The 20,624-nt window shown below is 46.2% G+C and overlaps 1 pseudogene; it reads right to left on the bottom strand.

The window, feature by feature from the left end:
- Positions 1-3,843: 3,843 nt before the first annotated feature.
- On the bottom strand, positions 3,844-5,171 carry LOC111151743 (annotated as a pseudogene).
- Between the last annotated feature and the right edge of the window lie 15,453 nt (positions 5,172-20,624).

The raw sequence follows: 20,624 nt of genomic DNA, 5'->3' as shown, positions 1-20,624 counted from the left end.
TGTTCTTCTTCTTGTTGATTTTCCCTGACTTACAGTTTAAAAAAAAAAAAATTAAACTAGTTGCCCACATTTTAAAAAATCAAGAATTACACTTGCACCTACAGATTTCCAGCTTCTCTGGGTAATTCATAACCTCTCTCAAAATGCAGCCCACATTCACTGGGGAGTAACAGTAAGTAGGAGAGGGGCAGCTGCAGTCCCAGGCCTGCTCTCCAGGCCCACCACCGTCCCACAGCATACAATGCCTGCTCGGGCATTCACAGCTCAGCTGTTTTGTTGAGAGCCCGGCTGAGTGAGCAGCGGTGGTTTCTCACTACTGGCACTTAGGGACCGGAAGGTTGAGGGATGATTTTGCTACCCTCTAAAGTGCTTTCGTGGAGAAGCTATGGCAGGGAGCAAGCATTCCTGTCCCTTTCCTGAGTCCTTCTAGCTGGACTAAGAATCAAATTGACATAAAACCTTAACAAGAGAAAATCAAATTTAATTGCATACCTATAGGGAATCCACACAGTCATGGAAATTCCCAAGACAGGCAAAATGAAGTATATGTCCTTCTGAACTAAGGAGAAGGGGCTAGAGGTCTGGGACTTAAGAGGAAAGAAATGTAATTCACAGGGCAATCAGAAGAGGAGTTGTTTGGTGACCAGATGTTTGCCCGGCCACGCAGATCGATCATTCAGATAAAATTTATCTTTGCGGGGTGACTGGGTGGTGCAGTTAAGTGTCCGACTCTTGGTTTGGGGTCAGGTCATGATCTCAGAGTGTGGGATGGAGCCCGGGGTCGGGTTCTACACTCACCGTGGAGTCTGCTTGAGATTCTCCCTCCCTCTCCCTCTGTCCACCCCCTCCTACCCCCTGACTCATGCGCGCGCGCGCTTTCTCTCTCTCTCAATCCCCCTCTAAAATAAATAAATATATCTTTTATTTTTTTAAATATTTTATTTATTTATTTGACAGACGGAGATCACAAGTAGGCAGAGAGGCAGGCAGAGAGAGAGGAAGGGAAGCAGGTTCCCTGCCGAGCAGAGAGCCTGATGTGGGGCTCAAACCCAGGACCCTGGGATGATGACCCGAGCCGGAGGCAGAGGCTTTTAACCCACTGAGCCACCCAGGCACCCAAATAAATGCATCTTTTAAAAAATTGTCTATACTAACAACCTTATTCTGGAGAGACCTTCCAATTTAGATTCTTCTGTGTAGTTAAGAGAGGGACAAAGGTTTCTCTTGAGACCACAGGGTCTCAATTGTCTTCAGCTCAAAATAATGCAAATGCCAAAGTGGCTCATTGTGGGGGGAATCTCAAACCCCTTCAGCTCAATCTTTAAGGAAAGTGGGCTTATAGCAAAGCAGCAAGCATCAGTATGGGTGACTGGGGACAGTAAGTGTTTCCATTTTCTTAAAATACTCCGAGAAGAATGGAGTGCTATTTTTGTCTTGGGTGATTCAGACATATGGTGGCCTTGAGGTAAAGAAGCTAAACCACATGATAAAGAAGATGTGAGATATAGATGGATATAGACAGATATAGATATAGACACAGATATATATGTGTGTATATATAATGGAATATGACTCAGCCATAAAAAGGAATGAAATCTTGCCATTTGCAACAACATGGAGGGCATAATGCTAAGTGAAGTAGTCAGAGAGAGAGACAAATATATGATTTTGCACACAGGTGGAATATAAGCAACAACAAAAATGAACAAAGAAATAAAAGAGACCATAAAACAGACTTTTTTAAAAAAGATTTTATTTATTTATTTGACGCAGAGAGAGAGAGTACAAGTGGGGGAGTGGCAGGGAGAGGGAGAAGCAGGCTCCCGCAGAGCCTGAAGCCTGACGTGGGGCTCGATCCCAGGACTGTGGGATCACGACCTGAGCCAAAGGCAGATGTTTAACCAACTGAGCCACCCAGGCGCCCCCATAAAACAGACTCTTAAATATAGAGAACAAACTGACAGTTACCAGAGGGGAGTGTGGGGTGACCCGATCAGGTGGGGGGGGGCTGTGCAGGAATCTGAGGCAGAACAAAGGAGACAGCTGTTTACTGAAGACGACACAAGGGAGCGGAGCAGGACAGTCTGCCAGGGGGTAGCACTGGGGACTGAAGGTAAGGGGGAACGTGAGAAGGTATGGGAACGAATGGTATTTTCCTTTTCTGGTACCTGTGTGCAGGTGTAAGAAGCCCATTGGTCAGCTGGGGCTTATGGCTATTTTTTTTTTTTAATTTATCCATGTATTTGAGGGAGGGAGGCAGAGGGAGAGAATCTTCACGCAGACTCCCCGCTGACCGTGGAGCCCAACTTGAGGCTCTATCCCATGACCCTGAGCCGAAACCGGAAGTGGAACGCTTACCCCACTGAGCCACCCAGGCGTCCAGGCTTATGGCTATTCTGAGGTGAGTCCCCTGATGGGCCTGTCTGTACTCAGCCCAGAGGTCACTGCGGCCCTTCTACCTCACTCAGCTTCCGCTGCTCACGTCAGTTGCCTAAAAGCAGCTTCTGGAGGGAGGTGGGTGGGGCCCGTGGGTGAAATAGGTGGTGGGGATTAAGATTATGCTTATCGTGATGAGCACTGAGTACTATATGGAATCGTTGATTCACTGTATTGTACACCTGGAATATAACATTGTATGTTTCTTATATTGGAATTTAAAAAGAAGAAAGAGAAGAAGGTGGGGTAGGAAGGGGAGGAGGGGGAGGTGGAGGAGGAGGGGGAAGAGGAAGAGAAGAAAAGGTGGTGATGGTGGTGGTGGTGTGGAGGAGGAGGAGGAGGAGGAGGAAGGGGGAGGGGGAGAAAGAGAAGAAGAAGAAAAGAAGGCAGAAAAAAGAAGCTAAACCACATGATCTCTTGTGGCCTTTTTTGGGTGTCAGCGAGAAAGAAATATTCCTCTGTTCAGAATTCTTCTAGCTGGACTAAGAATTAAATTTACACAAGAAAAATTAACAGGAGAAAGTCGAATTTACTTTCCTGTGTCTGGGGAATCCACACAGACATGCAATTCCAAAGACAGGTAACACAATGAACAGGTGTCATTTTCATGTGTACGTCTTCCATGAGAAGGATCGGGGTCTGGGGATGCAAAGGGGAGGAAGGCCATGTGCCTGAAAGTGAGAAGAGATGCTTGGAACACAGAAATCGCCCTGTTATGCACACCAGTTTCTTAAGTAAAAAGCAATCTCTTTAATAGCTCTCTTCCTTGTACAGGCTCTCCTTTCCGATATAAATTTAGACGGTTGAGGGGGAGGTAAAGAACTTTTCCTGAATCTGCTGGGTTTGGATTGCTTTTAACTCAAAATAATCTTCGTGCCCAAGTGGCCCATCTCGGGGTGGCATGCTCTGGGCCCCGACACAGGTCTAGGATTTTATGACTCTTGTAGGAGAAATATAAAAGAAAACATCAACCTTGGGGAGTTTATAACACAAGTGGGAAAGACCCAAGGGGAGCAGAATTTGTCATCCCAAAATATGCCTCTTTGGCATAAGGATTAATTTAGCCTGCTTATTTTTAAGAAATAGCAGACACAGGAGACACTCTGAAAACTAACTAGAAATTGCCCTTTTGTAAAAGAAACATACATTTGTAAGGGAAATCTCCATTTGTTTGGGGGTTGTTTGTTGTTTTATTTTTTGACTAGGGACAATATATTTTACTGATGATACATAATAAAGTAGGGATCCCCAAGCCCCTCCCCTTCTTCTAGGTGTCTGGGATGGAAACTGTATAGAGGTCAGGAGCTTCTCAGTGTGTCAGGGGATGAGTTGGGGCAAGAACTCCCCAGCAGCTGAGGGTCTCTCTCTTCCTCTTGCTCTTCCTAGGGTTGGTGGTCCAAGGGGCTCTTACTCCTTGGAGGCCATGTGGACCACAAGGTCCACCACCTGGTTGCTGTAGCCAAATTCTTTGTCATACCATGAAAGGAGCTTGACACAGTGGTCACTGAGGGCAGTGCCAGCCCCAGCATTGAAGGTGGAAGAGTGGGTGTCACTGTTAAAGTCGCAGGAGACAACCTGTTCTCACTGTAGCCTAGAATGCCCTTGAGGGGGCCCTCTGATGCCGGCTTCACCCTCATATCTGGCAGCTTTCTCCAGGCAGCAGGTCAGATCCGTGATTGACACATTGTGGCTGGGGACATGGAAGTCCATGCCAGTGAACTTTCCATTTAGCTCACTAGGATAGGTAAGGGATGACATTACCTACAACTTTGGTGGCACCAGTAGAAGCAGGAATGATATTCTGGCAGATCGTTGGACATCATGCCACAGCTTCCCAGAGGAGCCATCCATGGTCTTCTGTGAGGCAGTGATGGCAAAGAATGTGGTCAAGGACTGTTGTCAGGGATGACCTTGGCCAGAGGGGCCAAGCAGTTGGCGGTGCAGGAGGCATTGCTGACAATCTTCAGGGCGTGGTCATACTTCTCATGGCTCATGCCCATCAGAGACAAGGGACATCAGCAGATGAGGCAGAAATGATGAACCTTTTGGCCCCACCCTTCAAGTGAGCCCCAGACTTCTACATGGTGGTGAAGACCCCAGTGGACTCCACAACATACTCAGCACCAGTATCGCCCCATTTGATGTTGACAGGCTCTGGCTCCTGGAAGATGGAGATGGACTTTCTGTTGGTAAGTGTCCTGTTCTCAGCCTTGACGATGCCATTGAATTTGCCATGGGTGGAATCATACTGGAACATGTAGATTATGTAGTTGAGGTCAATGAAGGGGTCATTTATGGCGACAATATCCACTTTGTCAGAGTTGGGTGCCTGGGTGGCTCAGTCAGTTAAGTGTCCAACTCTTGATCTCAGCTCAGGGTTGTGAGTGTAAGCCCCACATTGGGCTCCATGCCCAACATAAAAAAATAACAAACAAAACAACAACAACAAAAAACTAGGGGTACCTAGGTGGCTCAGATGGTTGGGTGTGTGCCTTCAGCTCAGGTCATGATTTCCAGGTGCTGGGATAGAGCCCCACATCAGGCTCCCTGCTGGCTCAGCAGGGAGCCTGTTCTCCCTCTCCCCTTGCTTGTGTGTTCTCTCTGTCTCTCTCTCAAATGAATAAATAAAATCTATTATAAAAAATTTTTTAAAAATCCATTTTGCCAGAGTCAAAAGTAGCCCTGGTGACCAGGCACCCAATGTGACCAAATCTGTTTACTCTAACCTTTACCATCATGTCTCTGGGACATGGCTGTCACTGCTGTCCGTCAAATGGGGAGGGACAGAGAGCCAGGAAATCTCCATTTATAAGGGTGTTCTCTCTGTCCCAGGAAGAGAAGAGGATTCTAAATCTATAAAAAATTCTTATCACCAGCTTAAATTTGCATAATATACCCTTGTTTACTGTGCTTTTATAGGTAACCTCCCATAAGTGGTCTGGCTCCTGCCCCCTCCAACATATTTCTCTTGTATTTTTTTTTTTAAGATTTTATTATTTATTTGAGAGAGAGAGCAGGAGGAGGGGGTGGGTAGAGGGACGAGCAGACTCCCTGCTGAGTAGAGAGCCTGATGCCCAGGATCCTGAGACCATGACCTGAGCAGAAGTCAGACCCTTAACCAGTTAAGCCACCCAGGCACTCCTCATTTCTTTGGTCTTTAGCTGGAGGTGATATTTAAGGGGGTGGCTTGGGCCATTTCTGGGAGTTACTCAGTTTTCCTGGGTGTCTCTTATGTGTACAGGAGGTATACACGTTGTTAAACTTCTGTTTTTCTCCTATTAATCTTTTTATTACATAGGGGTCTCAAGCAAGAATCTAGAAGGGTAGAGGAAAAATTATTTTTCCTCCCTTATAAGACCAAAACAAACAAATGGTGTGAATGCCTCCAATTAACCACCCACTACTCAGCTGCAGGGAAGACAGGATAGTATTAAGGCTGTGACTTTACTAGCCACCTCTCTCCCATCATTCTGGCAACTCCTGCCGTCCCAATGCCCCTTGAAGTCTCCTTGGACTGATCTGAGATAAACACTCAGTGTTCTTACTTGCAAGCAATCGAAACTGATTATCCCATGTAGAAAGGAGACTTGTTGAAATGATAGGAGGTGCCCACAGAATCAGCAGGAAACAAAAGAGCCAGATTAGGAAATGGGCAGGTACCACAGGGGATCCAGGGGCCGGGTGCAATGACCCTGAAATGATTGTGACCCTCCCTTCAACTTTACCTTTCCTTCCATATTCAAAGTTGTGAGTAGGAACTCACCCCGTCTGTCTCCAGGGTGGGAGGTGAGGCATGGGCAGTACCCCTCCTTCTGGTACATCTGCATGCAGGGGAATTTCCCCAGCAAAGGTAAGAGGGAAGGTTACTGGACTGCTCCTCAAAATTCGAGCACCCTATATACAGCCTTTCCCGATTCAGTCTGAATGCCAAGCTGTAGCAAGGGTTTCCAAATTAAAGACTAAACCCAGCGATTAGAGAGGAGAAGCCATTTTCTGGTCAGAAATGGTGCTGAGGGATGGGACACCTGGATGGCCCATTTGGTTAAGCATCTGCCTTCAGGTCAGGTCATGATCTAGGGGTCCTGGGATTGAGCACCACATCGGGCTCCCTGCTTCCTCTCACTCTTGCGCTCTCTCTCAAATAAATGAAATCTCAAAAAAGAAAAGAAAAGAAAAGAAAAGGTGCTGAGGGTAATAAGGAAGAAAGAGTCTTCCTACTGGCCAGTGGGTGCAAGTTTATACCCCGCCCAGGCAAGGAGTGAACATTCATTAAGCACCTACTACATACCAGACACTGATTAGGCACCTTACATGCCTATCTCCTTTGTTCTTCTCACCAACCCTGAAAAGTCAGTATGATTATGTTTGTTAAGGGAGGAAGTAGAGGAGTAAGGCCACCTACCTGAGCTCTCGCAACTTGAATCCTTCCAGCTGGACTAAGAATCATTTGACACGAGACAGATTAACAGGGCAAAAAATAAAATTTCATTTCATATTTAGGGGGAGTCCACATAGACATGTAAATTCCAAAGACAGTCAAGCAAACTGAGGTATACACCTCTTTCTGAACTGAGGAGGAGGGGGTAGGAGTCTAGGACTTTACAGGGAAAGAATGAAATTCTTTCATACACGTTTGGTAAACAAATGTTTGGGCCATTCAGAAACAGTGGGACATGGAAGACTTTGATCAAACAGGCCTTGCCAGGCTCCTCCCTGTCTACCATACCCAGTTCGTATCATAATGTAGCTAACTATGTTGATAGCTCTCTTCTTGGTAGATCCTTTATCTAAATTCATTTTAGGCAGTTGAGGGAAAGTAAAGAGATTTCCTGAATCTGCTGGGCCTAGAAGTCAAGCCCAGTACCTGGTGACAGAACGTGGGGAGGAGCCCAGCTTTTCCTCTAGACTAAACCAAATCCCAGTGATTGGAGGAGGAGGCTAGGCAAGGCTGGAGACATCAGGACCCTCTCAGATTCCCTGAGCACAGTCAGCTCCCAGAGGGCAGCAGACAGACTGGAACCCCGCTCAGCTCTTGAGGCGGTTGGGTTGACAATTCCCCAGGACAACCGTAGCCTGGAAGAGGCCTGGTGTCACTAGCCAGCATTTGTCCAAACCCTAATGGGGTTCGGGGAATACCCAAACCTATCTTAGGATGCTTGCCCTGAATCCCCAGGATCGCAGGAACCTAGCAGAGAAGCCCTGGTCTGAGCCAAGAGCCCCCGATTGCCCTCAGTGCCCAGGCAACCCACCTCAGCAGCAGCCTCTCCATCCCCATCCTCCATTCGTCTCCATTCACTCTTCTACCTGCTTAAATCTGCTTGAAGCCTGCCTTGCTCCAGAGAGTTGACTTCTCAAGGTCACGGTGACCTCCATGACTCCAAGTGCAGTGAATGTCCATGTCTCCTTTTAACACTCTCCTCGGGATGGTTCACAGCAGACTAGACCACTCTCTCTCTTCTCGGCTTCCATAGCACCACCGTCGTCTGATTTCTCAGATGTCCCCTCCTTGGTGTGTCTGTTCTCCACCATTTGATTCTAAATACTAGGATTTCTTTAACCTTGGTTCTGAAGTCTTCTGTCTCCCATATCACCCCATCTTCCTAGGGGATCATACCCATTCCTGCTGATTTATATACATCACATTTTATGCTAATGATGCCCAAATCTGTATCTTTGGCCCAGTCCTTTCTATTTGGCATCCGTTGGCAGGTTTCCCTAGTATTGAAAACTGAACTTGTCCAGAATGGAATTCTCAAGGGTCCCCTCTCCCAAAACACCTGCCATCCTTCCTCCAGGCTTCTCCATCTCTGCAGCTGGCACCACTGTCCACCACACTGCTCAAGCCCCAAACTGAGGAAGCATCACCATTTCCTCACTGCTCACATCCATCCTGTTAACAAATTGTATTGATTCTATCTCAGATTCATTTCAGATCTCTTCACTTCTCCCCATCTTGACGACCACCCACACTCATGCGGGCCATCGTCCTCTCTCTACTAAACCCATACAAAGTATTTCTAACTGATCTTCCTATTGGCACACACTCCTATCTATTCTTGACTTTGCAGCCGCAGTGATGGAAATGTTCTGTAACTTAACCTGGGCATATAGACGTAAAACTCTGAGGTGTGTTCAGATTTGTACACTTTACTGGGGGATAAACCTCAACAACAAAAACAAAAAAGTGAACAAGACATCAATTCCCCAGTTAAAACCCTTCAGTGGCTTCACACGATCTTTGGAATAAAATCAACCCTGAGGGACTTGGCTCCAGCTTTTCCCACCAACCTTATCTCCTATTGTACATCTCCCTTGCTTGCTAGAAAACCCAGCTGCCTTGGCTTTCATTAATTTTCTTTAACAAGCTAAAGCTTTCCTGCCTACCTCAGGACCTTTGCTCAGGATGTTCCCTCAGCCTAGAATCCTTCACCATGCTTAGCACCTTTCTTCCCTCACATCACCTATCCAGGCTTACCCAGATCACCACGTCTAAAGTGTATCAGCCCATTTATTCTTCCTGCTCCTACAGTATTGTATTTTTAAAATGCTACTGTTTTTATAACACTACAATGTTTTTCCATACTTGGGACTAGCGTCCACATTTGACAGACCCTCATTACACCCATCCTGTTATGCTAAGTGCTATATAGATAACCAATACCATGAGGCTTCTACTCAAAGAACAACAACAACAACAACAACAAATCCCTCTTTTTTTGTTGTTCTTTTAAATCTGTAGAGGTGCTATAAAAAAAAAATCATCAGTTCATTCTAGGGCAGCAGCCTCCACCGTGGCACTGAAGATGGCAGAGATAAGAGATCGTGAGTACACAGTGTGATGGGGTGAATTGTGTCCTCCAGAAAGATAAAAGGTAAGTTCGAATGGGAGAAGCAGGCCTCAGAAAAATTTAAAGCCATAAACAACAAGCATAACACTCATAGCACAAGAGAAAATGCCTTTCTTTCCTTATTTATTTATTTTTTTTACAAATTAAGTCAGAGGCTAAAAACACAGGACTCGGAGACCAGGTGTGTAGCACCAAGACTCTTATTGTTAACGGGTATCTATCAGATACCTTGTTTTCCGACTCGGTCCTCTGACCCCTCTGATTATTTTTGACAAGTGCAGTCATTCCAACAGCAGAGCCATTCAGAACACTTCATTTATACAAAAGCTCTCCCAAGAGGATCTCTGCTTAACTGCTCCAAGGATCTCTCTGCTGGTGATGGCTCTTCTGTGGTTGGAGAAGGACAGTCTGACCGCCTCCAGGCTAACCCATTCCAGCAGCCAGTCCTCCAGAGATTCCAGCGCATCCAAGAGCCAGGAGTATCCGCTGAAGTCTGGGTGAGTCTGGGACAGAATTGGCACAAGTGTAAGACAGAGAAGTGAAGGCTTCCCAAAGTAAGCAATTTATGGTCTAACCCAGCAGCCATGCCTTTCATGGATTGGTGCACATGCGGAGCCACATGACCCCCCAGAGGTACAATGGTAGGAACACAATGAAAGAAATTAGGCCCTTGTACCTATCAACTGTCTGAGGAAGACCATGAAGGGGGAATTCGGAGTTGGTGAGAAAGATCGCCCTTATCTGTGGAATACGGTGTAACTCGGGTCACTTAAATTTTATGCCTCAATTTTTCCCAACAGAAGCAGAGTTAACATCCAACACCTTTAGAGGATGGAAAATATAATTTTAGAGTAGATGTGCACACTCGATACCTCACATTAGTGAGCATTTTAACACTTCTCAATTTGCCACCTTACATCCTTGCACCAACATGACCTCCAGCCACACTGGGAAAATTCACTCTTCCTCGGATACACAATTATCGTTCCCAGTCTCCACACCACTGTTGATCTGTTGCCCCCACCTACCATGCCCACACCCAACGCTACCTTCCAAATCCTATCCACCCTTGAAGGCTCTTCCCCAGGTGCCCCCTCTGGCTTATCTGTGTTCCCCACAATCTCCCACTGAGGACCAGAGTTCTTTGCGTTCTCAGAACCTGTATCACACACTGTCTTAGGTCATTAACAACCTCATCTAAAGTTAGAGAGGCTGCTGGAATGGTCAGAAGAACAGGGCCCTGAGAATCACCCACCCAGGGCTCTAATCCTAGCTCTGTGCAGGTATGAGAGGTCACGTAAGCAAGTAATAATCCCACACTGGACCTCAGTTTCTCTTTCGTAAAAGGAAAGGCTTGAAGCAGGATTTGAAAAGTTCCTCTTGGTTCTAATCATTTCGGAGTATTTCCCCAGTGCCCCTATCCTGCAGGACTGTGAGCCCCTTTAGGACAGAGACCGCGTCGTTTTCATTTGAGCGCCCCTGGCACACCTGGCTTGCACGGGGACACCCGATACTTTTATCCAGCCAGCATCTTGTTTTATCGTCACTGCACCACGAGGGGCTGACCCAAGGCACAGCTCTGACCCTTGGGAGGCTTACAGAAGCAGAGTGGCCTGCCAGACCCGTGCAGTAAAGGACTAGTCAAAGACAGACTAATGCTTAGAGCACGAAGTAAAGTCCAAGTACTCCCACGGAGAGCCCTTCCGGAAAATGCAGGCTCTCCAGCTGTGGTTCTCAACTGGGGGCAAGGTCTCTGGACATTTTCTGTTGGGTGGCTATGGGCACCCATGAGATAGAGACCAGAGATGCTGCCTTGCATCCCCTGATCTTAGGACAGCCCCCCAACAAAGAATAACGGAGCCCCAAAATGTCAACAGAGCTGTGGTTGAGAAACCCTGCTCTAGATCACATGCCTTCTTTCCTTTCTCGGGTTTTTCCTTCATCCCATTTTCCCCTTCTTCTCACAGGATAAGCAACAGATTGCAAATGATAGCACTGGCATACAGTGGGGGTGGGGGGGTTGGTACAATCACACATGAACACTCAGCCTTGCTTTGTTGTCACGAAGGAAAGCCAAGATCAAGCCTTAGCGCATCTGTTGTAAAATCTCCTTATTGTCTTCCCCATAGCTTCTTTTGAAGGGGAAGACTTTTCTGAGTTTGTTCTCTGCAGTAGTATGCTACAGAGTGAGGCTGGGTGGGTGGGGGAAGGAATGAAAGCCTACGAGTTTCAGGTACATTCTAAGTACAGAGCACCCTTTAGTGAAAACCTGATCTACGTCACTCTTCAGTGATTAGACAGGCTAGGTGGTGGGTCCCCTCTCAGTAAGAGGGCATTTAAGAATCAATTTATAGATTGCCTGTCAGCAGATAGAAGAGAGACATTAGGAGCTCAGGTGTTCGGAGTTGCCACCAACAGAAAGCAAACCAAGCGGGAAAAGATAGCAACCACAAGCAGATCTGGTTTATAGACGCTGGGGGCACACAACTTTTCTGGAACTCGATGTGTGAAGAAGCGCTCATGTAGTCAAAAAAACACAACCAGGGCCTCGAACATGATAACCGGTCTCGGCCATTCTAAGTTTCCACAAAGAGAGCCCCAGCTCACCTGCTTTAGGATTTTCCCCATGTAACTAAAATAAGCCTCCTTCTTCTTCGTCTTCTGCCTCAAGGCTGAGTTGGCCCACTCGTACTTCTCTTTGGTTGGGATATAGAGCATCGTTCTCTTCTTAGGGAATCTCAGGCCATGTAAACAAGGGTAGTACATGGGTAAGGCTAATTCCTCGCACTTCTAGGTTATAGCACTAGCTGTAGGCAAGCGAACAACCACCCCCCTGCCCAGAAGAGGTTTTATAGGGAGAGCTGGAAGGCACTCTTTCCTAATAAAGTCAGTGATTAGTGAGTGCACCTGCCGGAGATAAATACTCTCCAGAATAGTTAAGAAATAATAAGTGTAGAGTCTAAAGCAGGCTTATGGTACATTCTGGAAAGGGGCTTGAGGTGGGAAACTCAAAATGTTAAGCTTTCCTCTGCTCGAGCCCATGCAATAGAGAGGATGACCACTTTGATGTAATGGTCACTGATTTACCCGGCAACACTGATATCCGAAGTTATTCCTTTTACGTGTGGAGTAACTCCAGGTGTTCTTATTAGAGTGGTTCTTAGCTACAAAAACTGCAATTCGAAAGGATTGGGAGCGGAATCCAGGAAGTCGATTTTTTGCTAAAGCAACACTGGGGAATCTATGGACCAGCCAGATTTAGGACTCACTGGTCTATAAAATCTTTCTGAAGCAACTGCACGGGACCAGGGTTTGGGGCGGAAGGAGCAGCTCTGCACGGATCTGCTGTGGGTATCTGCATTTGCACTGGGAGGACTCCCTGCGGTATGCCACGGCAATTGGGAATTCAGGTGACAAAGCAGGACTAGGGACCCCAGGACACAAGAGTGAAGATTGAGACACGGTAGATGGAGAGGTCATGAACTCCTTGCAGTTAGCATTATCAGCTCAGCTACAAGGAAGCGACCATCCTGACACCGACCAACAGATAAGAGGACACCAGAGAGCCAGGGTGTCCAAGGAAGAAAAGAACCAGACGACAAGAGACACCCTCTCCTGTCTCAGTGATGAGCCACACTAAAGGCCCAGTCCCAGGGACTGGTGGCTTCCAATAAGACTGTCAGCTCCCAGTTATGGAGCCTGAGGTCCCAGCCCCCATACGAAGTGCAGGACGTCCTTTACTGCCCGTAATTCTCACGGCAACTTTAGGAGGCAGGATATTAGTATATTCTCACTTTACAGACGAGGAAACTAAGTCTCAGCGGGCTCAAGTGCCTTGCCCAAGGTCACATACAGCGCACGGGGCACGGGGGGGGGGGCGGGGGCAGAACCAGCTCCTGAGCCTCTGCTTCTAACCCCATGCTCCAACACCTTCCAAACCCAAACACCAGAGCCCTCCAATCCTTGTAGTTACACAGGTGTGCTCGGCACAGCTGCCGTGTGTCTTCGTTCATTGAGGGAGCACTTGGGACACAGCCAATCCCTAGTGCAGACTCAATTCCCCTGAATGGTTCTTTGCTAACAACGACAGAACTCCATCCAACACTTCTGTGAAAGGAAAAAGCTGTTCCCCATCACCCACCTGGCTGTCAAGGCATTTCCCACCCGCCACCTCAACTCTACTCTCTTTTACTGGCTTCATCTCTCATGATCTCTCTAGTTAAAAAGGCAATGTATGCACAAGAGTGTATATTATATGATAAAATGAACTAGAAGTTTTGTTTTAGGTTTAAAGGTTTTATTTATTTATTTGAGAGAGAGAGACCACAAGCAGAGGTAGGGAGCAGAGGGAGAGCGAGAAGCAGACTCCCCGCTAAGCAGGGAGCCTGATGTGGGACTCGATCCCAGGACTCTGGGATCATGACCTGAGCTGAAGGCAGACGCTTAACCAACTGAGCCACCCACCCAGGTGCCCCTGAACTGGAAGTTGTAATGCAACGAAGTAAATATAAACAGGCAAAAATCATTCTCAGTGGAATGGCACTTTTCACTGGTCACTCAGGGCCAGCGGGGATCCAAAGTAGCACTATGACATCCAGAAGATGCTGGAGAGCACAGGTAAAGGGTGAGAACAGAGGTGGTGTTGCTGTGGGAGTGTAGCATGGAAGTCTTGAGCAGACGGCGCTCACTCATGCAAAAATAGCAAATTTTGAGCGGCTGGGTGGCTCAGTTTGTTGTCTGCCTTTGGCTCAGGTCATGATCCCAAGGTCCTGAGATGGAGCCCTGAATCGGGCTCCTTGTTCAGTGGAGAGTCTGCTTCTCCCTCTGCCCCTCCCCCATGCTTGTGAACTCTCTCTCTCTTTCTCAAATAAGTAAATGAAACTTTTAAATAAATAGCAAGGTGTGATCCCCTTCTAAGGTCAAGGCCCATGGCTATGCATAGAAATGGTGATAAATTACTGAGAGGAATCCCAAAACTGACATAGGAGAAAGTTATGGGGTGATCAGGAGCCACACCAGTATCTATTAGAAATCTCAGTCAGCTAAAAAAGACATGCAATGAATCACCTGTTAATAAGTTCCCTATCCTGATGATAAAAGAAGCAGTTACACTAACAGCAATGCTAACTTTTATTTATCAAAAGCTCAGTACTTGCCTTGAATTATACACAGCACTACATAGACATTTTGTTTCATGGTTTTAATACACAGAGATGAAAGCTATCATCTCTTTAAAAGAGATGAGGAGGGGTGCCTGGGTTGCTCAGTGGTTAAGCATCTGCCTTTAGCTCAGGTCATGATCCCAAGGTCCTGGGATTGAGCCCCGCCTTGGGCTCCCTGCTTAGCAGGGAGCCTGCTTCTCCCTCCGCTCTCCCCCATCCCAACCCTGCTCATGCTTGCCCTCTCTATCAAATAAATAAAAAAAAATTTTTTTTTTAAAGAGAGAGATGAGAAAACTGGGGCTTATAAAGATAAATTAATGTGTTCAAAATCACATAGGCAGTAAGTTGCAAGGCTAGGAACTGAACCCTGATGTGTCTGACTCCAAAATTCCCATCAATATTTCTGGAAGTTAGGCCTCCTGTCTACCTGCAGTGAAGTCTCCTGAGCTAATTATAAAAATGAAGATTCCCCAAGCCCCATCCTATGCTTTAGTACAGGTATCTAAATCTTGGGTACCACTGTACCACCATTGTCTCCTGAGTCTGGGGAAAATGCTGCTCTGGTCAGAGCACTACTCAGTTAGAGAAGAGGTAATTAAAGAGTTAGAAAGGGTGGGGACACTAAGAGAAAGTGACTGTGATGTGGCTGAGCACAGACATAGACCTTAGACATTGAGAAAGCAGACTTTGCAGAGATTAACAATATTAGTGTTGGAATTCTATGGATAGAAACTCTGAAAGGGAATTCGAAAAGAAAGAAAATCGAAGAAAAGAAAAATCAAAGGCTCTTCCTTCACTGGCCATGACCTTGGCCTCCCTCCTTGATTATAATTCACTCCAACCTGGTCCTATCTTGGTGGGATATCAGCTCCAAAGGACAAACCAGGCTCATAAATAGGGATAATGAGTAACAAGAGCAGAAAATGGGACAATTGGAATTCAGGTCATGGAGTGAGTCTGGGCAGTGACTTGAGGAGTCAGCCTGAGTTAAAGCACATTGGAGTCTGCTTTTATGTGGAGACATCTACATGGCATGGGGCAGGCCTACTGAGTCAATTGGCCCAGGTAGGTCCACGCATTGCAGCTTATTGTAGAGGGGATCTGGACATTGGGTGGGATATAGATCACATGGCCTCTGAGGTCTCCTAGGTTTTGTGGATTCTGCTTTCCACCTAAATCATGTCTTTGGGGGGTCAGGTTGTCAGAATTTGAATAGAAGTACTGCTCATACTATTTCTACCTCTGGATAGTTCTGTAGAATTAATCCAGTTGAATGGAAAAAGGGTCGCATGGTGCATTTTAACATCATCATATTTTGTGACCTTAATTCTAGGAGATGACTACTGCTACAGCTCACCATTTGAGAAACTCCAGGTGAATGGCAGAAGGAGAGGGGGTCTGGTGGGCAGATTAGAAGATGTCACCTTGGGAATGATGTCGCACTCTTCCTGGAGTGTCAGCTCTGTAGATACTAACTGATACTAATGGTGGATGATACTGGTACTGACCAATTGCTACTTTGTCAGGTGGAGGGAAGAAAGGAAATCTGAATTTTTCCCAGCCCTAGAAATATCTTATTTAACCTCTCTGCCAAGCTTGCTTTTATTTATTTATTTATTTATTTATTTATTTATTTAAACAGTGTGGGTTTTTTTTTTTTTTTATTTTATTCATTTATTTGTCAGAAAGAGAGAGAGAGCACAAGCAGGGGGAATGGCTAGCTGAGGGAAAAGCAGGGTCCCTGCTGTGCATGGAGCCCGAAGTGGGGACTCAATCCCAGGACTCTGGGATCATGACCTGAGCTGAAGGCAGATGCTTCACTGATTGAGCTACCCAGGCACCCCTCTGCCAAACTTTTAGAGGAGGAGAAAAAAAGTACAGAAGAAAAGAAGGACATCAGCCCCCTCCATTTAAAATACCTACCCCAATTTAAAAATAGGGGTAGAGAGACTGGGGTTACCCAGAGAAGATCTAGGGTGCTACCCTCCCTTGCTTGTCTATCTTCCTCCCCCTGCATCTTGTCTCACAGATGAATGTACGCACTGGATAGTGAAGACCACCCACCATTCAAATCAGAAGCTTTAGGGTCTGGTCCTAGTTCTAACAGTGCCTCACTCTGACCTAGTCAAAGGCAGCAGCTCTTCTTGGCTCTCAGTTTCCCCAGGGGTATGCATTTGATTATACAACCATTAAGACCCCTTAGAATCTTGCTATGTAAAGCATGGTCTGCAGGGATGCTTGGCTGGCTCAGTCAGTAGAGCAGGGGACTTGACCTCAGAGCTGTAAGTTCAAACCCCACGTTGGACATAGAGATTATGTTAAAAAAAAAAAAAAAAAAGTCAGGTCTACAAACCAGCAGCAGTAACATTTGGGGATCTTGTCAAATGCAGATTTTGATTCAGTTGGTTGGAGGTAGGACCTGAGACTCTGCATGTCTAACAAAATCCCAAGTGATTCTTACACACTTTAAAGTTTGATACATTCTGCCTTAAGATGCCATCCAGGGGCGCCTGGGTGGCTCAGTGGGTTAAAGCCTCTGCCTTCGGCTCGGGTCGTGATCCCAGGGTCCTGGGATCGAGCCCCGCATCAGACTCTCTGCTCGGCAGGGAGCCTGCTTCCTCCTCTCTCTCTCTCTGCCTGCCTCTCTGCTTACTTGTGATCTCTGTCTGTCAAATAAATAAATAAAATCTTTAAAAAAAAAAAAAAAGATGCCATCCATCCAGGGTGCCTGGGTGGCTCAGTCGTTCAGCGTCTGCTTTCTGCTCAGGCCCTGATCCCAGGGTCCTGGGGTCGAGCCCCACATCAGGCTCCCTGCTCAGCAAAAAGCTTACTTCTCCCTTTCCCACTCCTCCTGCTCATGTTCCCTCTCTCCCTGTCTCTCTCTGTCAAATAAATAAATAATTAAAAAAATAAAAGACACCATCCCTCCATGAATCTATTATGGATATGCCTTGTTGTTCTCCCACTCTTGGGTTTCTATCACACCCTCCAAGTTTTCTAGCTCTAGAACCATTTCCAGTGGCCAGAGTTAACTTGAGAGTTGATGATTTTTTTGGCTTGGGGCTTAGAGAAATGCCACATGCTCCTTGAAATATAATGCTACACCTACACACATCCATTTACTAATAAATAAACTCGCTAATTAATTCACCTACTCAATTCGAGAAATACCTATGGGGCGGTAGGCGTGACTTGAGGGCTGGAGATAAAAGGATGAGGAAGGCATGGCCTCCATCTGGGAGATGTTAGGGACAGGCCTGGACAGCCAACTCCAACTCAGTGTGATAAGCACTTCTGTAATTAGCAAAGAGGATACATCGTAGGGAAATGTTTATAGTTGGGAACTATGCTGTCATAGGCAGGAAAAGTTCTGGAGGCTGTCCCAGGCTATGTCCTCACTTACCATGACACTATCTTTCCTGTGGCCATAAATACGTGGGTCTTCTGCCCACACTGGGCAGTGTGCTGTTGGGGCAGGCCCTGTCTGGTGACTCACAGGATGCCCATGACGACAGTTTTCTTAAATTCTTCCCCATCCCCCAATGATTAGAACCTGTGGTGTGATGCTTCCATTAGCTGAGGGCTTCTTAATTCGGGATCCACAGACAGGTTATTTTGGGCAGAGGGGCAGAGGGGCAGAGGGGCAGAGGGGCAGAGGGGTCCGTGTGTGAACTGTTCTGTGGATGTGCTTAATACATTTGTCTTGGGAAGGGAAGTCCACATGTTTTCATCAAAGGACAACAAGACCTAAAAACTGAGAACCAATGTCTTGCTATTGCCCACCTGCTACCTTAAGACTCAGGCAGTAGCAATCCCCTTCCTTCTCTTCTCCTCCATCTCCTCCCTCTCTTCAGCTGATATATCCCAACTTCCTCTCTGCTTAGGCTGATTATGTTAAAAGGGGCTCTGTCTGCAGTATCAACCATTCCAAAGAGCTAAGGGAAGATCCTTGTCCCCAACTCAACACTGTCACAGGTAAGCACAGCTGGGCCACAGGGACAGCAGGGGAAGAAACCCCTAGAACCCAGAACCCGGTCTTTATCAATTGTCTGGCTGATCGTTTGTCTTTAATAGCTTGCTATAGGTGAGAGGATGAAGCTTTTAAGTCATTTTCTGGGCTTTCAGGGCGGTGTATGGCAGTGAACTTGGCTATGAAGTTTCCCTTTCCTTTGTCCTATGAGATGTCTACAGAATGAAAAGCAGGGGTGAGGGGAGGCGAGAAGGGCCACAGGTGGTCAAGTCATCAGTGACTCCAGGGAGGCAACTCTTGGGTCTGCTTTTACTTTAAAGCACTTAAGCTTCAAAAACCACAGAGAGAGAGAGAGAGGGGGAAAAAAAAAATATATATATATATATATATATAGCCTTTGATGTACTATTCATAGTTCAAATCCAATCTTTGGCATGAAAGAGGAGGAAGCATGCTTTGGATAATATCTAAGGAAGAGAATTCCACCTCATTTATATATGGAGCTGAGCGCATTATAAAGTTATTTTGCAACATAAATTTGCCTTTCTACTTCTGCTCCAGAATAATTTGGGCTTATAAAATAAATGTATAAAATACCTTTGACTATACTATATTTTCCCTGGCCTTCTTGCTTCTGTTTTGCAGGACTCGTGCTGAAGTGAGCTGTCTTCCTGGTTGCTGGGCACCTGGTAAAGATAGGGAGGGTAGGGCAGCCCAGAAGCATTCTGGGAGAGGAGAGTCGGGAGCAAATATTTGCTTTGGAATATTCAGAGTTGATTTTCACAGATAACCCCGAGCAGATTCCCTGTAGCAGCTGTCAACCACAGAGAGGTTTTTGGAACAAGAGCTTTTGTTTATGTGAACATATAGTGCTCAGGCCTGGCCCAGGAGAGAAGTGAACACAGCCCCGAGACTTGTTTCCAGGGGCAGGAGATGGGAATAAGATAAACACCGCACAAAGACTGACTTTAATGCAGAAAGTCTACCAAAGGAGGGGGTGGATTTACAACCTCACATTGCACAACTCACAGATACACAGACCGTTCCATATTTATCTATTCAACACATGTTTATTAGAAGCTTTACATGTTAGGCACCGTGCTATTGGGTGCTAGACTTACCCCCAAGAATAGAACAGACACAGCCCCCAGCCCTCATGCCCTCTCTCTAATGAGACAAGGACAATAGGCTCAAGTGCATTCAGTCTGCAATGGGAAGGACACTTCCAGGGTGCTGTTGGAGGCACGGAGGAGGGACAGCCAACCCTGACATAAGAAATCATGGAAGCCTTCTTGGAAGAAGTGATGTTGGGGCAGAGCTACCAGAAGAGCAGAAGTGAGCTAGGCCAGAGGGGTGAGGACTGGGACAACAGAGAAGGGAATTTCAGGCAGAGAACAGATTGTGCCCTCCCTGGGGCATATTTATATGGCAACGAAGGTAAACAATAAATTATTTAAATTATGAAAACATATTTAAAAGATTGATTATTTAAATGAGTTTTTGTTCTTAGAATTGTCTGTTCAGTGTTTATAACCTCTTAGCGTATCTATGGCAAGGAGAGTACAGATACTCTGTACCAGGGTTTTCAGTGTGCATGCTGATTTTTCAGTTCTGGAATATCTGCAAACGTCTGATGTGACTTTCACTTCTAAGTATTATTTGATTCCTTGAAAAAAAATTTTGATGTTGGGACAGTTTTTTAATTTTTGTTTTTTAAGATTTTCTTTATTTATTTGACAGAGAGAGAGACAGCGAGAGAGGGAACACAAGCAGAGGGAGTGGGAGAGGGAGAAGCAGGCTTCCCGCTGAGCAGGGAGCCCGATGCGGGGCTCCATCCCAGGACCCCAGGATCATGACCTGAGCTGAAGGCAGAGGCTTAACGACTGAGCCGCCCAGGTGTCCCTATGTTAGAACAGTTTTAGACTGTTACTTGATTTGTAACTTACATTTTGAAATCATTTCAAACTTACTATTTAATTTACAGTCTGCGTTCAGGTTTCACCGATTGTCCCAATAACGTCCTTTACATTTTTCCTTTCCTAAAAATTTTTTTGTATTTAAATTCAATTTAGTTAACCTAGAGTGTATTATTTGTTTCAGGGGTAGAATTTAGTGATTCATCAATTGCACAGAATACCCAGTGCTCATTCCGTCCCATGTCCTCCTTAATGCCTGTTACCCAGTTACTACCCCCCCTCCAACTCCCCC

The sequence above is a fragment of the Enhydra lutris genome, unplaced genomic scaffold (assembly GCF_002288905.1).
Source record: "Enhydra lutris kenyoni isolate GAN:26980312 unplaced genomic scaffold, ASM228890v2 scaffoldscaffold26, whole genome shotgun sequence".
Taxonomy (NCBI): domain Eukaryota; kingdom Metazoa; phylum Chordata; class Mammalia; order Carnivora; family Mustelidae; genus Enhydra; species Enhydra lutris.
Note: the sequence above shows the minus strand (reverse complement) of the source record. Positions and strands in the feature narration are given on the sequence as shown.